This window comes from Idiotropiscis lumnitzeri, chromosome 16 (genome assembly GCF_059441095.1).
Source record: "Idiotropiscis lumnitzeri isolate Australia: NSW breed Sydney's pygmy pipehorse chromosome 16, RoL_Ilum_1.0, whole genome shotgun sequence".
NCBI lineage: Eukaryota > Metazoa > Chordata > Actinopteri > Syngnathiformes > Syngnathidae > Idiotropiscis > Idiotropiscis lumnitzeri.
The window spans coordinates 6813457-6822618 of record NC_142406.1 but is presented as its reverse complement, the minus strand read 5'-3'; the positions used below and the strand labels follow the sequence as shown (position 1 = coordinate 6822618).

At 42.0% G+C, this 9162-nt stretch overlaps 1 pseudogene across 1 annotated transcript; it reads right to left on the bottom strand.

The window, feature by feature from the left end:
* Nucleotides 1-1586: 1586 nt before the first annotated feature.
* On the bottom strand, nt 1587-8944 carry LOC148321090 (uncharacterized; annotated as a pseudogene). Its single transcript, XR_015846790.1, has 2 exons — nt 8614-8944; nt 1587-3384 (listed from the first exon to the last, which is right to left on the bottom strand). The product of XR_015846790.1 is annotated as an uncharacterized LOC148321090 (transcript).
* Nucleotides 8945-9162: the final 218 nt, after the last annotated feature.

The following is a 9162-nucleotide window of genomic DNA, read 5'->3' as shown; positions in this document are numbered from 1 at the left end:
TGCTTGAGCCAGGGAGCGGTTGAAGATTCTGCAAAAAACATGTGATAGTTGGTGGGCACATGCTCTGAGGACCTTGCCTGGTATTCCGTCGGGTCCAGTAGCTTTCCTGGGCTTAATAGCGAGGAGCACACCCCTCACATCGTGTTCCTCTATGGTGAGTGAGGAGGAGTTGAAGCATGGAGTGCGGGGGTGTGACGGTTGGGGTGAGTCAAAGCGAGCAAAGAAGCAGTTTAGCTCCTTTGCTAGCGCCGCACTCGGTTCTACAGATGTCATGCTGCCGCCTCAGTAGTTGGTGATGCTCTGTTAGACCCTTCCAAGCCTCACGTGGTCTGTTGCTGGCAAGGTGGGACTCCAGCCTCCTCTTGTAGTCCGTCTTGGCTAGTTCAATGCCTTTTTTCATGTCAGCATGAGCCCCACGGTACAGGGCTCTGTCACCTGACCTGAAGGCAGTGTCGCAGGCCTTGAGGAGTGAGCGAACCTGGCTGGACATGCAAGGTTTCGCGTTTGGGAAGGTCCGTATGGTCTTGTTCAGGGACACAGTTTTCATGCAGAACTTGATGTAGTCCAGTACACACTGTGTGTAAACATCAAGGTCCTGATGGTGTCTTGAAAAGCAGTCCTGTAATTCACTCATGGCGGTCCCCTGCCAGGTTTTCACAGTCTTTGTAGTGGGCCTGGATCTGAGTCTGAGAGGGGTGTACGCAGGTGTGAGCAGCAAGGACAGGTGGTCTGACTGGCCAAGGGGGGCGAGTGGGAAGGCTCTGTATCCGTGCTTGATGTTTGAGTACACATGGTCAAGAGTGTTGCCTCCCCTCGTTGGGCATTTGACATGCTGGTGGAACTTTGGGAGTACAGTCTTTAAATTGGCCTGATTAAACTCACCCGCTACTAAGTGAACGCCATCAGGGTGGGCCCGCTGTTGTTTATCGATGACTCACGCGAGTAGTAAGAGCGCCGTGCTAGTGTTAGCATCAGGGGGAATGTAAACAGCAGTGACGAGCACTACTGTTAGCTCCCTCGGGAGGAAATAAGGCCGGCAATTAACGGACATGTACTCGATGTCGGGGGAAGAGTGCTTCTCAACGATCATGCTGTTTGCACCAGTTCTCATGCACGTAAACACAGAGCCCCCCACCCCTGCTCTTACCGGTGTCTCTCGTTCGATCGCCCAGATAGCTGGATGCTAGCGTCAGGAACGTTGGCGTGCAGCCAGGATTCCGTGATGATGATCACACAGCTGTCTCGCACATAGCGGTTTCCCAGGATTTGTAATTCCAGATAGTCTGTTTTATGGACTACGGATCTGGCGTTGGTGAGGTCGAGACTCGGCAGTGGTTGCTTGTGGGGCTGCTGTCGTAGCTTTAGTAGGACACCGGACCTGCAGCCCCGCTTCTGCTTCCTCTCTCTCCGTCGTCTGCGTCGCCTCCCGGTCCCGATGACAATCCACGGTGAGCCGGGCGGTCTCACTAGTTCGTCGGGAATTTTGCTATCAGAGCAAAATTCCTCTGAGATGGTAAGTTTGTATCGATATCCAACGTCCACGATGTCCTGACGGGTATATCGATACTGTGCCGCAGTTGGTGTTAATAAGACCGAGCAAACGTAAATAAAAAGTAATAAAGAGCACTCGCATGTTGAAAAAGAGTGGGCACCCTTGGCTTAAACAAACCTCCAAAGTCAACATAATCAGGCTATTTCATGGACAAAGAAGACACATTGTTTGATGATTAGTATTTTATTCAAAATCACATGGACACTTTCCTACCTTCACATTAAAAGCCAAAGTTTCTTCACAGTCCATCTAATCAATCATGAACTTAATTCATATGGACTTCACAAAAACAGTGTACAAGGGGCTTATGGTGCTGAAAAAATTCAGGACCTGTGCTACTTCTCAACACTTGTACACAGGAGGATTTTAGATACAAATCCAAGAAGTTAAAATAAAATATGTTCCATAGAATAAAAGAATGCACATTTTGTAATTAATTCTCATGCTAAACACCTGAGCTGTTAAACATGATCATTTTCATGCATCTTGATTATTGCAATTCTCACGACCACACTTGTGTCTCTTGACCATTTCCTTACGTGAGAAGCGTTGGCCACAGACTGAGCAGGGAAAAGGTTTCTCACCAGTGTGTGTTCTGGTGTGTCTTGTTAAGCTTCCCTTCTGAGAGAATCTTTGGCCACAATCTGAACAGGCAAAAGGTTTCTCACCAGTGTGTGTTCTTGTGTGTATTGTTAAGTTTTTCTTACAAGAGAACATTTGTCCACAAACCGAGCAGGCAAAAGGTTTCTCACCAGTGTGTGTTTTCATGTGTATCGTTAGGATGTTCTTACAAGAGAACCTGTGGCCACAATAGGAACAGGCAAAAGATTTCTCAGCAGTATGTTTTCTGGTGTGACGAATTAAGTGTTCCTTTTTAGAGAACCTTTGGCCACAAACTGAACAGGCAAAGGGTTTCTCACCAGTGTGGGTTCTGGTGTGACGAACTAAGTGTTCCTTTTTAGAAAACCTTCGGCCGCAATACAAACAGGCAAAGGGTTTCTCACCAGTGTGGGTTCGGGTGTGACATATTAAGTGTTCCTTTTTAGAGAACCTTTGGCCACAATCGGAACAGCCAAAAGGTTTCTCACCCGTGTGAGTTTTTCTGTGATAATTTAAGTTTGCCTTCTGGGAAAATCTTTGGCCACAATGTGAACAGGCAAAAGGTTTCTCACCAGTGTGTGTTCTTGTGTGTATTTTTAAGCCTTTCGTACAAGAGAATCTTTTGCCGCAATAGGAACAGGTAAAAGGTTTCTCACCAGTGTGTGTTCTGTTGTGTTTTTTTAAGTTTCCCTTAAAAGAGAACCTTTGGCCACAAACTGAGCATGTAAAAGGTTTCTCACCAGTGTGTGTTCTTGTGTGACATATTAAGTCTACCTTCTGAAAGAATCTTTGGCCACCATCACCTTCAGACTCCTCCTCCTCCTCATCATCATCATCATCATCATCATCATCAGCAGCAGCAGCATGTGATAACGTGTCATCACTATCTGATAGTGGAGGTAGGAGGCAGCCTCCTTGTGATCCCCTCCCGTGGTCACTATCACCTGTTGTCATGTGTTGACATGAGCTGCTGCTTGGAGGCTCCTCCCCGCTGTTCGCCTCACTTTGACCATCTTTACAATACAAAATAGTTGATGGCAACTTGTAGATATCCTGTTCCACCTCAACTTTGATGTAGGAGGGATCTTCTCCCTCCTCTTTCATGCAGGGGTGCTCTTGCACCTCCTCTTTTTTAACATAATTGGACTGCTGCTCCTCTTCCTCTTTAAAGTGGGTGATCTCTTTGTCCTCCTCTTCCTCTTTAATGTGAGGACGAACATATTCACTCATGTCTGGAAGACACAAGAAGACAAACACATGTTAGTGATTATATTTATAATGAAGGATATGAGGAGAGCCAGATTAGTTAAGATTACTACTTAATATTTCGCATCAGCAAATGCACTCACTGATACATTTTTGAGGGGAGCCTATTCTTAGTTAGTTGTGGAAAGACTTGCACATGGTCAGACCTGTTGTACCTTTAGAATGGGGGCCCAGTCCAAAGCGGTACTGGCCTCTTACATTCATGGCATAGACCAGTTTCAGGGTGACGTAGCCATGAGACTGTGTGCGCAGCGCAGAGGCAGAAGGCTACGCTATTACGAAACAATGCCATCCTCATGTTGTGCCATGAGTTGTCAGAACAGAAAGAGTACAGACAGAAAATTAAAGTTTTGTAGGATTGCTGCTGGAAAACACCCCTTTCAGACAAAAACGGCGCAATTTATGTCTGCAAGCGTTACATGAGAATTGGACTGAGGAGGAACTAAAAAATGCTCGCCTTTGCGGTGCTCACTTCCTATCTGCTAAGTGCTTGAGAATCCACCGTGTAACATTCTGTGAAAAAAGACCAGCATGATGTTCAATTCGTGAAATAAACAACTGAAAATGGTAGATATAGCATGAGTGAAGCAATTAATATATACAGTCAAAAGTGTTTTGTGCGTGCAGTCGGCACTCTCCCTGCACATTTAAAACAATCGCAAACAATGATTAAAAAAATACCCCCCCTTACAAGATCCTTTATTTTACTTTCAATAGGAAAAGCATCACTGGAACATGAGAATCCAGACTTTGTTTCGTAATTTTCATATACAGCAGCTGCTACAAGTGGACATGCAAAGCTCACGAGGTACAACTATGATATCCAGCAAAATAAGAGAACGTTTGTCTAAAGGGTAATTTGAAATCAGGGAAGGCCATGATGGGTGATGAAGTCAGTGCATCTTTTAGTGTCTGAAAAGCCAAAAAACAGTCATCTGTCCACTCAAAAGGTACTTCTTTTTGCGTAAGTCTGTGAAGAGGCTGTGCTACAAAGTCATATTTATGTAAGAAACGTCTATAGTAGGAGCACAGACCCATAAATGTGCGTACGTCTGTCGGTGAACGTGGAACAGGCCAGTCACGAATGCGTTCGCTGTTAACTGGGTCCAACGTCAGTCCGTCACGGGACGTGTCCCATATACTTCACAGTTGTCTCGCAAAAATCACACTTCTTCGGCTTAAGTTTCAAAGCTGCTTCTCTAAAACGGCCAAGGATGGCTGTCAGATTATGTAAATGATCGTCAAAACTCTTCCCCATATAAATAATGTCGTGTAGATAAATGAGACGTCGTCTAGTGAAGTCCTCTTAGAACAAGTTCCATCAGCCTCTGAAATGTTGGAGGGGCGTTTTTAAGACCCATGGGTGTAATGTTCTGCCTTCTACAAGAAGTCACGCAGGTACAGTGATGCTGCAAGCTTGTGTCTCTTTATTTACTGACTCGCATTCTCGTCTGTGTGCATACACACTTGTTCGTCTGATAACCAAACACATATCAGGCAATACTGCCAACTAGTGACTAATGAAACTCCAAATTAGGCCAGCGCGACGTATCATTCAGCCACTCACCGGTGGGTAAGGAAGTAAGCATCAGGTAGCTGAACTCCGGTTGTAAGTATTAATATATTTGAATAAGCTTCTGTATCGAGTTTTTAAAGGTTTTGTACGTAAGCGTGCCGCGGCCATTCTAAACAGAGTGGAGGGGCGCTTTTGCCTCCGTGATGTGTGCACATCTCAATGACATTACCATTGTTTGCAAACATTGAAACTGGTCAATAATGCAGTGAGTTTTAGTTATTTTGTATTTATTGTCTTCATCCTGACATAACCACTAGTAATCAGTCTAAAAAGACAGCAATGTGAGTTGCACTACGGTTTTAGAGATATTATACTTTTTAATTTATAGGGACATCACCATCGACCCCCTGACCTCCCTACGCAAAATTAAAGTGAACCACAAATTACCGTTCATTTGGTCTGCAAAAGTGTCCAGCTACTATATTTCAGTTATTAGAAAGTATTAGGTCATCTAGAGCAGCGGTTCTCAAATGGGGGAACTTGAAGGAATGCAAGGTTTTAAATAAAACAAACATGCAAATCCATTCAAAGGGGGGGGGGGTTCCCTCGCAAAGATTGCGAGATACCGCAAAATAGTTTTTTTAAGGGATTTGTTTTATTAATGTGCGTTTATGTACTTCTGGGTCATCTTCAGTGTAAACAAAAGCAACAAAGATGGATCGTGTTCACCTTTGGGCGAGTTTAATTGAATTTCTTTGAAATTGGCTTGAAATACAAAGACATAGAAGCAGTTTTTCACTGCCAACCCAGGTGAGATTAATGAACTTTTTGGCTTATATTTCCGTCAATGGCAGTGAATGAGGTAAGCACGGTTTTCAAATCAGTGAAAGACATATGAAGCAAGTGCTAAACAAAAAAGACTATTTCATCGTAAAACGTTCACTGATTTGGCAGTCCTGGTTGACTTTATTAGTGGTCAATCACAGCGCTCCGGACAGTTACACGGGTACCGATGGATGTACAGTAAATGCAGAAAACATGGACTTCGGATGTTTGTCTGGTACTGAAAGAGTTGGACCCGAGAGGAGTGTCCTTAAGGCAGGCAAAACGTCAGAGATGACAAAGCTACTTCTCTAAAGCGCCGAATTTTATTAGTTAATAGGCAACCTTCAAATCAGACACACCTTTATTGGCCAAGTACGTAAAGCTGCAACAAACAAAACACGAGAAAAAAAAATGCGATGAAAAGCTACTTAAACATGAAAAAAAAATGCGATGAAAAGCTACTTTGGACTTTGCATCAATTGGGCTATTGATGTTTTTTTTATGAAAATAATGTATTATACAACAAGTAGTGACCCGAAGTTGATTGGCGGTTACTGCATGAAAGTTGTGCAGTGTTTAGGGGTTGTCCTCGAATCCTGGATGTTAAATGTTATTTGTGCTGACAGTTGTTGTGAAATGCGCGATATAAATGAAGTTGTATTATATTGTATTAGCCCAATTGAGATTTTATAAACTTGCCTGTTAAAGATGATGACTTAATTGTCACTCCTTGCTTTGGTGGTGTCATGCGTTTAAAAAATACAATGTGTTACACTGAAATAAAACAAATTATTGTATCACCATATCGAGATATTGTCACACTCCTACTTTGAACCCTACCTATATTCTCCCTACCAGACAGGAGTGTATGTATGGATATGAAAAAAAAAAGAGAGACTGAGCCACAGTTCTGGAATAAAAATAAACGAGATAAAACTTTTTGGGAGTACATTTCTTATCCACAACAACAAAAACTCAATTACTGCATTTTCCTCTACCCTTTCCATGTCAATTTCATGTCATAATGAGTGCAATCCTGATCAAAACTTTGCACAAGAAACCTCTTCCTTGCATGTACTTTATGATCACTTGGTAGTGCACTGCAGATTGAAAGTGTGTTTAAAAATCTGGACCAATTCTGTGAAAAAGGAAAACTTTCTGAGACTGAAGCTTCGTTATTTTACCCCCAGAGACGCAGCTAACCTAATGGACTTCCCAAAAAGCTTTTGTAAGTATCAAATCCATCAGCACTTGAAGGTGTAAAGTTTTTGTTTGTTTGTTACAGCTCTAGCTGTTGTGAAATATGCTACTTAAATAAAGTTGCATTGTATTGTATTGTTTAAATACAAAGATAGTTCCATCAAATACACTAAGTACACCGTACAAGTGGTCATTGGTCCCGCTAATTTATATTACACCATATGGAAAGCACCTTGTTACAGCTCCAGCTGTTATGAAATGCGCAATATAAATAAAGTTGTATTGTATTGTGACTTAGACACATGAAACCAACTGCATGGAAAGCCTCAATGCAATTGGTTGAGAAGCTTCATATCACCATCACTAGCTATGCAAGCTTTTGTAACAACAATGTCAGGGGGATATCACTAGTCTCCACACACCTTACAGTCACGGTTTTAAACGCTCAATTAAAAAAAAAAAGGCTTCATTTTGCATGTTGTGTCATATTGGAACCCCTTTGTTATTTATATCAGTCAGAAAAGGGTCTGGTCCATCCCAAATAAATATATCTGCTCACTAATAAGGTGAAGGAAATGATTTCACCACATGGAAAGCGCTTTGTTACAGCTACAGCTGTTGTGAAATGCCCTAAAGTTGTATTGTATTAAAATACTGCATAAATATTATCCGGCCAACCATTGCATGACTAAATTTAAAAGGGATATTGATGCGAGTTTCTCTTTTTGTGAAACCCATTCAGAGACAGTTCAACACCTTTTTTGGATCTGCTCATACTCTCTGACATTTTGGAAGGATTTCAGTAAATATGTCAGTTTGTTTCTTTATAAAGACTTTTCTTTAAAGTGGGGAAATATTGTTTTCTGTTTTAATTGGAAGTGTGTTGTTGAAGATGTTTTTTTCATAACTGATCTGCTAATACTTAGGGTTAAATATTTTTTACCATAAAAGTATGGCAATCAGAAACCGACCTTTTCACACTTGCACATTTATACAGTCCTTACATATTACGCTGTTAAATGACTGGTAACCTAAAGGCTCTGAAAACTATAAATAATTGTAAAACCTTTGATTTATTTGAATGTACGAGAAACCCCTGGCATTATTTTTTCCTCTCTATTTTACACTAATATACTGTTGTTTCATATTTCGAATATGGGAGTTTAGTAAACATATTCTGTTGAGCCCTTTTTCTTTGCTGAAATCAAAATAAAAAAAAAAACTTAGTGACTTTCTGGGTATGCGCCGCAAATCGTACGAATAATGGAGCCTAAAGTTGCCATCGAAATAAAGCTTTTAAAAGTTAACTTTAAAACTAATTCAATATTTACAAATCATTCCAAGCAACAAAACTGCCAAAACAACACCGTGTTGTATTGTTGTGTTTGACGACGCAGTCCCAAAACAGTAGCGCAAATTGATGACGTCAAACGCACGGTCGTAATTATGCAATTTTTAGACGTTTGGAACCTGCGCTCTCGAACACTACCTACACTTCTACAAAGTGTACATTGCACTGTTAAGTGTAGCGTGGGCATTGGGTATGGGCCCGACTGTGGTTACTGTTGATAGCGATCAAAGATAGTCGATAGTCTGTGGATGCGCGACAATAGAGATTATAATAGAGAGTTAGAACAAGAGGTGAACAACAAACCTTCTCCGCGTGAGCAAATAGCCGACTTCTTGAAAACAGCGTCGTTGTGCTCTTTTGCTCCATCAAGTTCCTCTTCGTATTCTGTTGTATTTCTTGCGCACATTTTCACAAGAAAATCACAACACTTGCCGCTCACACTTGATCTCTGCTGAGCGATGTGTAACGCGTCTCTTTGTTAGTGGCTAGCAAGCTAAAATAAGCTTGGTCCAGAAGCTCCAACGTGCATCAAGACGACTTAAAGCGAGGAAGAATGTTAAACATAAGATGTCGAAGTCTACAAAAGTAGCGATGGAGGTCTGCGTTCAATCTCTTGCCCACATGTGATACAGATTAGGGGAAAATTGAGAGCTCCGTGCGTTTCGGTAAAAATAAAGAAAGCTCAGCGTAATAACTACGGCAACTCCATTTGAACAAACTGTCACTCCGGAAAGTCGCGCTCTTCCCAGCATCCTTTGCAGTTGCGCTCTTACACTTTCCTGCAGAAACATCGTTTCGTGTGGGTAATTGTGCGAATATTCATTGCATGCCGAACACTTATTGACAAAGTAT